Source organism: Protopterus annectens, chromosome 2.part1 (assembly GCF_019279795.1).
Source record: "Protopterus annectens isolate FY-2018-M chromosome 2.part1, PAN1.0, whole genome shotgun sequence".
Lineage (NCBI taxonomy): Eukaryota > Metazoa > Chordata > Ceratodontiformes > Protopteridae > Protopterus > Protopterus annectens.
In genome coordinates, this window is record NC_056729.1 from 746018464 (window position 1) to 746033047 (window position 14584).

A 14584-nucleotide genomic window follows, 5' to 3' on the forward strand; every position below is an offset into this window, starting at 1 on the left:
AGTTATATCCTTCGTATTTTCTATACCTGTCAAATTCTTTGTGTGAATGAACTTTCAGTGTGATGAATTCTTTGTGGACCAAAGAAAGAAATCATCAGGGAATTGGTGTTTTGTGAGCTGAGCTGAAGGTGTGTGAAATTTTGAGGTACAGTTCTCAGTTTCATGAATTCTTGATGAAGACACAAATTGTTGGCGGCTGCAAGATCTGATCAGAAATATTTTGCAAGTAGTTTTCGTGACTCTACCAAAGCACACAGAATGAACATTTGAATAATTAGTTCACAGTTGTATTATTGTTTTGAACTTTTCCTGTACATAGTATTCGTTGTACAATCATTATAAATATTAACATATCAAAGACTGATGGTCTCGAGTCGGACAGCACTTAGGCCAAACAATATGGTTTGTGTTTAACATTAAAATAGCATCTCCAGGAATTAGCCTTATGTGAGGTGCAACCCTAATTAAGCACTGGATTTTAAAAAGGGTATCCTAGGGTAGTTTCTAGGGTTGAGGACAAGGTTTATGTAATGCTAAGATATGATAGTACTATTCAATGCACACACTAGCTTATAAGCTTATTTCTGCCCAATGCCACAGAGTTTAACAGATTTCGGACCCAATCCTAACTTTATAGGGAAATGTTACTGTGCAGGCATTTGCTACTGTGCAGGACACTTTTAACTGTCCACAATGGCTGGTAGGCAGCTCCTTGCAAACTTGCCTAATTTATAGCAGAGAAAAAAGCTTGAAGACTGATTCCTATGCCCTCTAGCCAATGAACAGCCACACTTTCAGCTTCCTGGAGTGTCTCTCAGCTCAGAGAGACCAGATAGAATTATCCATCTTGGAATGAAATGTTTATCAGTATTTGAAATAATTGAAATGTGTGGCTCTTCTGTAGCTTTATATTTGGCAATCACAGCTCATGAGGGCATACTGGAAGCTAACATGCTGTTTTATTTATATATATATATATATATATATATATATATATATATATAAATATAAATATATTTTTTTTTTTTTTGCAGGAGTAGCTTAAGGAGAACCAGGCAAACTTAAAACAGCTAAAATTATTATGGTGCATTTTACAAAGGCAATGTCTTCTTTTGGTAATATTAATAAAATAGGTGACCCTTTGCACATCTTCACAAACCATATAATAAAACTGTGCACCTCCCAATGCCTATTTAAGCTCTAGGGGCCATTCTTTTAGTATCTTAACATATGGCAACAGATATTCCATAAGGCTGATAAACAAGTATGTATAAACAAAGCCCTAGAGTATAAAGTGACATTATTTACCTTGTCTTTCTTATTGTCTGAGAAGGCTGGCAAAATGGGGGGGAGGGGTCAGCATAATTGTTAAGGTCTTTACATCAAAAATTCAAGGAATAGGTTTTGATTCTGACCTCTTGTTATTGGCTAGTCTTGTAATAGTCTGCCAACTGATAAGCTAGTATTTACCTATGTGACTTGATCTGTGGTGTGATTAGATGATTATCCATTCTAGATAAGGTCAGGTGGGTTGTTAGGGGCTCAGTTTCAGCATTATGCCAAATATTACTTGGTTTTTCCCCTCTTACCCCCAGTCTCCCCACAGGAAATACCATCAGAATTTCTCCAACAATGAGGATGACCCTTCCAAAGAATAAAAATGCCATCCAGATATCTCAAGCATAAATCTCAAAAATTAATTGACTTGCACCACTGGTTATTTGAAAGAGGGTTTACATATGCATCCCCACTGGCAAGTTCAATTCGTTTCAAACATTTATTTTATGAACAAAACTTTAAATTAATCAATCTGGCATTGTGTTTTCAAAACCACAAATGTAATTTTCAGACCAGCAGATTACTTAGGACCAGGTTATTACTGTTCCTATCTGTTTTTGAAAAACAATGTGAAAGTAGTTTAAAGACATGACATGCCAATCCTGTATGCAAGCTTTTTTAACAATTTAACAGTTGCTGAATGACCTGTGTTAGAAACATTAGCTGAAAGTTGGACATTGCAAATTTATGAAACCAAACAAAGGTGGGAGTAGTACTTGTGTTACACACTGATTGCTGTCAAAATATTTGACTTTTTAAAACAATGACTAAGTTTATGAAAATGTTTCATTGAATGAGGTCAGTGTGCTTTATCATAATATTTATTTGTCATTAGTATATCTGATTTTCAGAACTAAGAATAGATAATTTGCATGAGATTTTGAAAGTGGACTTTCATAGCATTTGTTGTATTTTTGGTGTCCCGGTTACAGAAGGAAAGTTCTGCCACTTGGATAAAGCCAAGTTTGCTACAAATGTAGATAAATGCTTAAAAATAAAAACAAACCTGCACCACAGCTACCAATAAGCAATGTTTTAATAAAACAACACAGGTGAACAACTTAAAAACACAAGTACTACTTTTGCTACAAATAGCTCCATCAGGCAAAAAGGTGTAACGAGCAAATGAAGGTATTTTTATGCAAAGCTGCAAAGTCGGTGGTGAGTTAGTTATGTGACAATGAATGAACTCACAGCAATTAGATTTGAAGGTATATTTACTTCTATTAAGTCTTTTAAAACAGGTTTAATAGTAAATGATTCATTTAAGCCTGGGCTCGTTTGTGCTTTAAATTTTACTAACCATCTGTTCTCTTTCTGTGCCATTTCTCAAATCATTTCCTCTAACTTTGTCTAAAATAACTTGTAATATTAAATTATGTACGTCATTTGTCTCCCTTAACTTAAGGAACACATATGTGATCATTTATCTGAGATCTGTAGAAAAGTTGAGACAAATGTATTGTCCTAACTCATTAAGAAGACAAACGATGGACATAATTTTAAGTATTTAATATTACAGATTTATTTTAGAAAACATTAAAGGAGGTGATTTGAGAAATGATTTTGAAAGAGAGAAGAACAGATGGATAGTAAGAGTCAGGGCACAAGCACGTCCAGGCTTAAATGAAGCATTTACTATTAAACCTATTTTAAAGCCTTAAGAAATATAATTAAGTGGATACACCTTTATATCTTAATTGTTGTGAGTAATTCATTGTCACATGACTCATCACTGACTTTGTAGCTTTGCATAAAAGTACTTTCATTTGCTTGTTGCACCTTTTTGCCTGATGATGCTGTTTCTATCAAAAGTATTATTTCGTTTTTAAGTTGTTCAGCTGTGTTGTTTTATTAAAAGTTGCATACTGGTAGCCATGGTGTCAGTTTGCTTTTATTTTTAAGCATTTTTGGTATTCCACAAAATTCTCTGAAACTCATGTGACCCCCCCCCCCCCCCCAAGATCTATTGTGTCAGCATAGGAGTCTAATTGGGAACACAAGGGATGCATGGACAAATCCCCACATATTTTGCTGGATTCTAGGAATTTCCTGAAAGTTATCAAAAATGCTAGTTATGGTGATTGCTTGTTTTATTCTAATATTCTAACATTTGTCTAAATTCCTTACAAGCTATAGGTCCCCCTCCATAACCCAGGAAACCCATAGCATGTATTTTAACTTATTGGAAACGCTCACCATCTAACCAAATACCATATTTATGGGTAACTTTAATTACCCCACTATTCAATGGGAATCCTATACAACAAATATGCAAGCACAGAGATTCCCGGATTTTGTAAACACAATTTCACCGGAACAGATTGTCAGTACGCCAACAAAGGGGTGCAAACCTACTGGATCTAGGCCTCACTAATGTGGGAGAGTGCTGCACACCCCTGTACCCAACAGGAAGATGTACAGAACTAACTCAAAAAAAAACATGCTGATGGAATCACATCATCAATAAGCTGTATAACAGAACAAAGAAAATCATGGCAAAAGTTATGAGGTGCAGTACCCAGCAAGAAAAAGCACTGTTGCCAAACTAAACAAACACTTCAGAGGTCAAATAGTCTACCAAAGTCAAATTTGAAGTAAATTTGACCTCCCAGACCAAGAATAACCACAAGGCATTCTTTAGCTATGTCTGCAACCTCAAAGGCAATACACAATTGTGTGCAGAGCTCATTGTAAATAGAGCCACCAATACTGAACCAGAAGATATAGCAAACCTACTGGCTGACAAATTCATCTCTAACTTTACCCCTTTCTCCCTCTCAAACTCACATCAGGCAATACCATCAAATTCACCTCCCACACTATCACTAGGGAACAAGTTCTGAATCCTCTCTCTAAAGCAAAGAACACTGCAGCAATGGGCTCAGACAATATGCTAGGATGCCTTTTAAAAAGCATGAAACATGACTTATCAGGCCATCTGGAATTATTTAACTGTAGCTTCCAAACAGGCTTCCTGCTTCACAAATGGAGAACAGCAACAGTCATACTCTGCACAAATTGGGCCATCTACAGACCCATAAGTCTAACTAGTCTCATATGTAAAGTCATAGAAAGAATTATCATGGAAATAACATAGGAAACCTCCAGACACTGTGTCCAACACAATTTGATTTTATCAAGAGCAGGTCATGCCTACTCAATCTGAAGGACGACTTTGAGAAGGTGGTCAAATCAATAGATGAGAGCAAAACAGTTCACACTGCCTGCCTTGACCTGGCCAAGGCATTTGACACAATACCCCACTGGGTATTGCTGACAAACTCAGGAGGTTAGGTATAAACCCATATGTTATCCAGTGGATAGCCAGCTGGCTCATAGACAGAACCCAGGATGTTAGAATTTGGGAGTCCACCTTTACAAAGAGTCCAGCCACAAGCAGAGGTCCTCAGGGATCAGTCCTGGGACCACTCCTTTTTCATATTTACTTCTCTGAAGTCAAGGCCAATGAAAATTGATGGCCTCTACACGACTAAATTGCAGATAATTGCAAATTAGGAGCAGTCATAGGATCCCATTCTGACAGAAATGTTCTCCAGGAAGGGCTGACACAGACATATATCTGGTGTCCTATGCAGACCGCCTTAAGCCCCTATCACTGTATTCTGTCTCCTACAGGCTATTGAGGAGAGATCTATGCCTGGAATACAAGGCATTGTTAGACTCCACCCTGATGGACCTCCTGAATATATGCAAAAAACCCCAGCATCTGAATTACCCATTCTAAAGACTTGAACCTTGCCTGTGATATAAATAGGAGCTGCTGAAGAGATGGGCATGTATCCCAGAGATTACCCCTTCTCTGGAGCAGGTTCCCCACCCATGTGAAGCAGAGTTCCTTCCTAATCCAATTCGAGTAACTTGGACAATTGGATGGGGAACAGGAAGTTCATCCCTGGTTTGGCACCTACGTCTCTAATGAACATTGGCAACCTGTAAATCATTAATCTCACAGGGCACTGCTTACACTTATCAAGAGTACCAGAACTTGTCAGAGATTTGGGATGCATGGCTAGGCTTAAAGCTCTTGTGGTTCTTGAAGTTGTTCACCTAATGTACAACTATGAACCTATAATGAGAACTGGAAATGTAAAAAAATGCTGTAGCTAAGCATACTTTGGTATGCAAAGGCTTTACTAAATTTTTATTTACAGTGTTGGAGGGGGTAGAACTAGGTCTCTTGGTGAGTAACTGGGAAAGCCACCTAGAATGTAGGGAACTTTGGTGTCATCTTAGATTGCAAGCATGTTTTCCAGGTATCAGTGACGCCGGTAAACATTAATTGAATTTTGAAAATAAAGCAAGTACTCTACATTAGTGAAGTGCTGGTTTTGCCTTCAGGTATAAAAGTTTATCAGTGAAGTATAATACTTTATCAAATTCATATAGTTTTTTTTTTTTTTTTTTACATGCATCATTTATTCATGTATCTGTGTCATGTTAAGTGGTTTGTTGTCTCTGCAAATGGACTTTTTGATAGTCTGTTCGGTGTTCACGTGATGTGTATGATTATTTTTAAAGGGACTTCAGTTATGTTGTCTATTCTTATGAAGCCTGTTGCATAGGCAGACAAAAGCTCTGACTATTACTTTTGAATATCAAAATTGTCTTTGTGGATGTACTTTTGAAATGTTGGATGCATTTTGTTGGTTTATTTATTTTTGTTTTAAGTTTCAAGTATAAACCCATACTATGGCTTCCTAGTCCACTGTGTCTGTTCTAGCAATGTTCTACGTTTATAAGATCAATATTTGAAAACTGTACCTAATTTTGGGCCTTTGCCCCCTCTTATTATACTTGACTTGACCAAAATTCCTGAGCCAAGAGGTTGAGAGGTGGTGGTGTGACTTTTATTGAGCTACCTCGCCCAGGTACATCTACTGTATAACTAAAGTGCAATAAATCCATGTTTTGTGCTATTGCTTTTTGTAGAGTGTTTGGAGTTGTGATTTTTATTTATTTATTTTTCTTAATGTAGATTTTGTTTATTTTAATCAGCTATGAGTAACTTGCATGTTGCAGCCGTAAATTTGATTCCTTAAACCCTACTTTCTGGAAGTCACATAATAAACCAGTGCTCTTGGGCTGCATGTGAAAAACAGGGATTTAACTCAGTAAGCCATAACTTGGAAAACATGTACATATATCTGTGTGTGTGAGTGATTATATAACCCACACAATGGGTTAATGAAAGAGGAGCTTCACAGTTACTGAGCAGAATCAGTGTTATAAGGCATACTTGCTTTTCCAGTAGTATTTGGCTGGAAAGTAACAGAACTGCATAAAGGAGCAGTTTTGCCAGTGCAGAATTTCTTTTAATGTCTTTCAGCTGCCCGTTCAGTTTGTGGTGATCATTGGGCCTACACTTTGGGGGCTGGCTGTTTAGGGACACAGTCATCTGGAAAATATAGCAGAGTCTGAAGAGCATGCAGTTATTTAAAGCTGCTGAGCCCGTTGATGGTGCAGAGAACAACTCTTGATGACTGCTACCCTTTGGAAATCTAGTCTGCCTGATGACGCTTGGTGTTTACAAACAGAAAGACGGACACCGTGATTTTTTTTTTTTTTTTTTTTTTGCTTAATCACTGTGGAGTACCACCAAAGGTTATTGCCGTTTCTTGCCTAGGAAAGAAGTGATCAGAAAGGATTTGTTTGTGCTGAACTGCTGGTATGTACGAAACAGCTGTATGGGCAGCTGTGCTTCTGTGGAAGATGCACTGTAAAAAGAAGAAATTGATGGCACTCTTTTATCCTGTAATGTGAGCCCAGTGAAACAGGATGCAGTTGAAAATACTGAAAAATCCCGTTTTCAAGTCTGAGTAGTTAATGAATCTTGAATATAGGTGTTAAGACTACAGTACATTCTCTTCAAACATAAACTAGGTTGCAGTGGAGTCGTGTTTCTGTAAGGACTGCAGATGTTGGCTATGGCCAAATGAATTTTGTTTACACACATTCTGAAGCCGGTCCGAGAAATATCCTTTAACATCCAATGCTCTGTTTTTGCTGTGTAGCATTGTGTTATGAAAGGGGGAACCATAGTGGCAGGGAATTTGAAATATCTAGAAAAGTTCAGAGGTAAGAGAACTGCAACTGAAGGTGAAGAGATGCAAGAGGAGAGTGCTTTTGTAAGTTTTGATCTTGCTAGTTAAAGAAGTCTGTTGTCATCCAAGTTGCTTTATAAAATTTTGTACTCCATCTCCCATTTCATGTTGTTTAGTAGTCTTGAAATCAACAGAATCCAACCTCATCAAGGGTTAAATATGTAGAGCTATGTGCAAATTGTTATGTAGTATAACTGCCATAAACTCATATGTTTCTTTGTAAACACACGGTTACTGTGTTTTCATTTATTAATAGCTACTAAAATCAAAATGATCATGGCTAAGGGAAGGTGTATAGTGCTGAAGAATATTTGATGGTACTGTTTAAGTGTTGCAAGAAGTGCAGTTTTCTGGTATCCAATTTGGCATGTGTGTATGTATGTGCACACTTCCACACGTGCACTTTGTGTGATGTTGTGTGATGATACTTGCATCAGGCTAACTAGAGATGTACTATGGCAGGAATTAGATGTCGAGACCCTGCTTTTCTAAGGCAAAAAGTAGAATAGGATATAGGACAGAGTGCAGACTTTAGTATCTTATGCTGAAATGTATGAAAACAAGTGGCTGGAAGCCATGCATTTCCAAACTATGCTTTCATTTCAATGACTGCATTTCTTTTTTTAATTACTTTAGCACCTTCTTTTGCTGGAATTCTTTCGTCTAGCCCAACTGTCTTACAATCCTTGCTTTGCCTCGACTGTACCCAATTCACTCATAGTCCCCTTCCATCTGAACTCAGCAGTCCCAAAACATGACATATACATGCAAAAGCTTGGTAACATTATACATATATAAATACATACACACAAACAAAATATATGTATATTAATTGGCTCTGTTATACATATATTTCAGATTGTTTAACAACTTTGTTCTTTCAAGTGTTGGCTAATTAACCTAAACAGTATATTTGTATAAAGTACAGTGCATTTCTAAGTAAATAGTCAAATAAATAGCAATAAAGAGAAGAGCCCACTTGTACCTACATCCCTATGCACGCAGAGCAGCCTGTGTGCTTGATGCCCAGCAAGGTCTCATAAACCCTTTGTTAATCTGCATTCCAAAATGTATTCCAGTATTTTCTGGCTTTTATTTAAAGCCTGTCATTTCCACTGTCCTGGTCATCTTCAGTGGGCTGTCCTGTAGTAGTGGTCCATCTGTAATGAACCTTCTGTGGTACAGCATCCAGCAGCTGAACTGATAGTAATCAGTACATCATAAAATCCCTAAATTCAGTGGGTTATTTTGAGTTCATCTTGGTCTGAGCTAAGAGAAACTAAGGTAAAGTCAGTCTGTTTCTTTTGTTCTTTTGTCAAGAAGAGCCAGCGATTTTTATAGTTAGTTATAAATATTTGCGTAAAATAAATTGTGATTATTTCAAGGCTTCCCTTGCTCTCAAGCCTTGATGGCAGTCTGGCAGTGTTCCACTATATGCAGTGGGGCTAAATTAATCTGACAGAGTATATGAATGTCTGCATTACTACCACTGTCAAATGTAAAAATTAAAAAAAAAATGCACCATACTAGGACCTCTCCACTGATTCTGGCCTTCATACAGCTGCAGCTGTGAAAATTGCTAAAGTACTGTAAAAGTTGTATTTCCGTAGGGGACCTGCGCATATGGGCTTTGCTGCATCTTCCTTCAGATATGTATGCAGTGTGTTATAGCAGTTTATTACTGTTCTTTTTTTCACAGTATAGCCCCTTACCAATGCCTTTATCTCTCCTTTTAGCACTTTTTAAGATCATTGCTTTTTCACGTTTTTAAGCAGTTCACTGATGTTGACCAGCTCTGCAAAAAAAACGCATTCTCTCCTAGGCTTGGGCATAAAACTCTTAATGCCTGTCCTATACCTATTGATGCTGTCTACAGAACTCACTGAAGAGATATTTGTGGATCTTTAGGAAGTATTTGACTTTTTTTTTTTTCCCCTCATCTTTCATTAATCCTTTGAGTAAACTAATTGTAAAAGCAGTCTCTTGATTTTTGAATGCATACCCAGTAATTTGTTATATCCAGGTTGCCATGTTCCTGTTTTACTACATTTCCTTGCCTAATTCATACCTCTCAACTGTACAGATTTTCGCAGAATGTCGTGATATTTGCTTCATATTACAGTTGATCTGCTGTGGCGACCCCTAACTGGAGCAGCTGAAAGAAGAACAAGAAGAAGAATTTTTCGTCTGTTACTCATAAAATTTGTGATCTGGCAAATCACTGGGATGATCTGAAGACTGAAGTCACTCAATAATGATATATATTTGTGTTTCAGACTTCATATTTGAAGTCACTAAATGACATTTGTGTTTCAGACTTCATATCCTCCAGAAAAAAACACATGCTAAGATAAATTCTGTTATTCTAGCAACTTTCTAAGTGTATAAGAGCAATATTTAAAATCTGTTCTTATCTTTGGGCCTATGCCCCCCCATTCTGTGAGGCTTTGTCAAGAATTTTTGTGCTAAGAGGTTGCGAGGTATGCAGTTGCCTTCAGTGCATCTTAGAAATCTTTTTTTGAATAATATTCTTTTCAGTATGTATCCTTAACTACTCTGGTCTCAATAACATTCTATATGCAGAGAATCTGGTATTCTCTTAATCCAAATTTATCAGTGACCAGAAGAATAAACCCCCTCTAGTGTGAAGCCAGATACACACATTCAACCTCTGCATCAAACTGGAATTTACCCTTTTCTCCAAGTACTCCAACACAGCACTTAACAACTGTGAAGTACTTATATGAATTCTGTAGCTTGGAATCTGCCGATATTCAGCTTTGCTGTTTGAGATCACGTTGATGACTTAACCAAACATTTGTACCACCTTTATCTAACTTTATAACTCTGCTAACTAAAATTGTTTGTACCACCTTTATCTAACTTTATACCTCTGCTAACTAAAATTGTTTGTACCACCTTTATCTAACTGTATACCTCTGCTAACTAAAATAGTTTGTACCACCTTTATCTAACTTTATAACTCTGCTAACTAAAATTGTTTGTACCACCTTTATCTAACTTTATACCTCTGCTAACTAAAATTGTTTGTACCACCTTTATCTAACTTTATACCTCTGCTAACTAAAATTGTTTGTACCACCTTTATCTAACTTTATAACTCTGCTAACTAAAATTGTTTGTACCACCTTTATCTAACTTTATAACTCTGCTAACTAAAATTGTTTGTACCACCTTTATCTAACTGTATACCTCTGCTAACTAAAATAGTTTGTACCACCTTTATCTAACTTTATAACTCTGCTAACTAAAATTGTTTGTACCACCTTTATCTAACTTTATAACTCTGCTAACTAAAATTGTTTGTACCACCTTTATCTAACTTTATAACTCTGCTAACTAAAATTGTTTGTACCACCTTTATCTAACTTTATAACTCTGCTAACTAAAATTGTTTGTACCACCTTTATCTAACTTTATAACTCTGCTAACTAAAATTGTTTGTACCACCTTTATCTAACTTTATAACTCTGCTAACTAAAATTGTTTGTACCACCTTTATCTAACTGTATACCTCTGCTAACTAAAATAGTTTGTACCACCTTTATCTAACTTTATAACTCTGCTAACTAAAATTGTTTGTACCACCTTTATCTAACTTTATAACTCTGCTAACTAAAATTGTTTGTACCACCTTTATCTAACTTTATAACTCTGCTAACTAAAATTGTTTGTACCACCTTTATCTAACTTTATAACTCTGCTAACTAAAATTGTTTGTACCACCTTTATCTAACTTTATAACTCTGCTAACTAAAATTGTTTGTACCACCTTTATCTAACTTTATAACTCTGCTAACTAAAATTGTTTGAGGCTGAGCCACTGATATTTGCTGTAGAAACTTTGCTATGAAGTGTTGACTGCTGCCTTTGGTTTATCCAGTCTGTAGTCTAATTTTGGCAGTAAATCTATATAATATTTGCAGCACTAGTAACACTGATTTTGTTCTTTCCCTAGCCACTTGGCTTATGTTTGTAATGTTATGAGTTTGCAAAATTCAGATAATTAATCTCAGTAGCTGTTGTCTGAAGAGCTTCCTGAATTGTAGCTTATTGTCAATGAGCATGACCAGGTAATTTCAAGCATTTACATTTTTTGTACCTGTATCATTTAAGATAGACTGCAGGTGTAAGGAGTATTTGCATAGTCTGTGACTGAGAAGACCATTGATTTAATTTTTGGAGTGCTCAGCAGCAAACTGGACATGAACTACCAACCATTTTTGCTTCCCATAGTTTGCTTTGAAAAGTATAGAGAGGAGGTACAGAGAAAAGTCTAGGGAATAACTATCATATACTGTAGCGAGTAATGGTGGTGCAAGTCTGTCACATGCTAGTGGCAGGTGAATAGAAGAGGTCCAAGAGGAGAACCTTTTTCTTCAGTCTTTCTCTTGTCACATCTTTTTCCTAGCTGCTGCCCTGTGTGACATATTCATTCTTCCCAGGGGGAGGAATCCCCTGTACACTTGTCCCCCTTGTGGATGAGAGTTTAATATTGAAGTAGTGCTGCCATTATTGTAGACAGAGATTTTGTCTTTGTCTATGCTTCCCCACCATGACTGCAACTTCTGCATAAATTTGTGTACAAGATTTCATGTGATTGATTCCACCGTGCAATCTCTAGTTGATGGTACTGCATGCTCCTTATGCAGGCAAGATTCTCATGGTCCTCCATCATTCATTAACTTTTGCTCCTGCCCTAAGATGGGCAAGCTCACATCGGACAGTGCCACCCTTACAGGTTCATAGGAGATTACTAGCTAATGGTTTAAGGGCCCTTACAAACCTAGCCAATATACCCAATTTTACCCAATACATGGCCCCTAGAGGAAAGAGGATGGCATGGATTTGTGGCTGTGCATTTAGTGTCTTACAGATTGCCCGTGTCCATAAGAGACATAGGCAATACCCTAGGTGTGAATTTGCGATTCCCCATCCATTTTTCCAAATTGCATTTGAAGAGGACCAAGGAAGGGCTCTGCTTAATGTGAACAGGAAGCCTGTTCAAAGAAGGGGTAAATCTCTGAAACACATCTGTCCTTCTTGTTTTGTTTGAGTCGCTGACTAAGTTTTGATCTCTAGAGCGTGTGTTTGACTTGTGGATGTGTAGCAGTTCCAGAAGGGCTGGATTTGTCAGTGCCTTGTAGGTCAGGCATAGGTCACCCCTTAATAGTCGGTAGGAGAAAGAGGAAAGGGATAGGGCTTTTAGTCTATCCACATAGTTCATATTGTTTACACCCTGTATTTTCTCTGTGTGGAGCCTCTGAAGTTGCCCCAGCTGCTGTAAGTGCATAGTCAAATACATGCCAGATATGATGCACCTTACTCTATTATTGGTCTAATGAGGGCTGACTTAAGTAGGACTATAATTTCCTTGGATCTGGATGCCATACCTTTACTTATAAGTTGTGCCACACAAAATGATTTCCTCACCCCTGTAGACACATGGTGGTCAAAGTTCAGGCTACTATCTATCTGTGTACCTAGATCTCTCACCTTTGAGTCCACTCTGTGGGACATGCTATTGATGGAGTGATTTGCAGGGGTAGTTGACTTCCCAAAGGGTATGGTGATGCACTTTTTTGCATTTAATTTTAGGTATTGCCTTCGGGTATAAAAGTTTATCAGTGAAGTATAATATTTTATTAAATTCATATAGTTTTTAAAAGAAGAAATGCATTTATTCATGTATCTGTGTCATGTTAAGTGGTTTGTTGTCTCTGCAAATGGTCTTCTTTGATAGTCCGTTTGGTGTTCAGGTGATGTGTATGATTATTTATTTTTAAAGGGACTTCAATTATGTTGTCTATTCTTATGAAGCCTGTTGCATAGGCAGACAAAAGCTCTGAATATTACTTTTGAATATCAAAATGGTCTTTGTGGATGTACTTTTGAAATGCTGGATGCATTTTGTTGGTTTCTTTATTTTTGTTTCAAGTACAAACCCATACTATGACTTCCTAGTCCACTGTATTTGTTCTAGCAATGTTCTAAGTTTATAAGATCAATATTTGAAAACCGTACCTAATTTTGGGCCTTTGCCCCTTCTCATTATATTTGACTTGTCCAAAATTCCTGAGCCAAGAGGTTGAGAGGTGGTGTGACTTTTATTGAGCTACCTGGCCCAGGTGCATCTACTGTATAATTAAAATGCAATAAATCCATGGTATGTGCTTTTGCTTTTTGTAAAGTGTTTGGAGTTGTGATTTTTATTTTATTATTTTTTTCTTAATGTCGATTTTGTTTATTTTAATCTGCTATGAGTAACTTGCATTTATTATGTAGAGGGATGACTGTTGCTGTCCCCCACTCCATCTGGACAAAGCCTGATTAAACAGAAATCCTAATGGGCCTGATAAGTCCTGATTTAAGTTGTTTGAGGCATCCTAGTATATTATCAGGCCCCATTGAAGCCCTGTTTTTAGCTTTAGAGAGCAAAGTAGTAACCTATTATTTGGTATTAATTGGCGATGGAGAGGTGGAGGGAATTTCTAGGGGGAGAACTGGGGGTGATGGGGAGGTAAAATTTGAGCTGAATTTGTCTGCCAGCAGATTTCCCATGTCTTCTTCCGGCTGAGTAGGGGTGATGCCGTCTTCAACTAATTCTGCAAATTGTTGGGTGTTGCCCTTAAGTTTGCAGACAACTGAAAAATGCCTTAATGAGTCATCTCCTTCAGCACCTGAGCTTCTAGTCAAATGCAGGTGATATGAGACAGTCGGGCCATTATCTCTGAGTCATGGAGCTTGGCATGGAACAAAAGCTTGATGTACTCCTGTAAATTTTATTTTTAGAATGAAGATGTATACATGTCTATATTTGTATGTTGACCAGCAAGTTATGACCTGGCATGACCCATTTACAGAGGTGGCCTGATGGCCTCGGGGGGAATGCTCACATAAAAGTATAGAATGCAGGGATACACGGATACATAAAGTTAACATTGATATAAACAGTCTGTCAGCAAAATAACCAATGTAATTTTAACACCTTCCAGTCATAAACAGAGTTGCATGAAAACAGATGAGAACTTTTAATAAAAAATAGGAAATGTATACAGGTAGCTATGGGTAACTTGAACTAGTAGGCTCTAAAGGCAGTT

General features: G+C 37.2%; 1 protein-coding gene across 4 annotated transcripts in view; it reads left to right on the forward strand.

Moving 5' to 3' along the window:
• The window catches only part of TRIM2 (tripartite motif containing 2), a 1116451-nt gene that overhangs the window by 236731 nt on the left and 865136 nt on the right, over window positions 1-14584 (forward strand). The window contains exon 1 of one of the 4 annotated variants that reach the window (XM_044062465.1): window positions 6724-7027. The exons of the other annotated variants lie outside the window; for them this stretch is intronic. The gene's annotated coding sequence lies outside the window, so the exon portion shown is untranslated. Of the gene's footprint in view, window positions 1-6723; window positions 7028-14584 lie in introns of those variants that run through there. 4 annotated transcript variants of the gene reach the window in all.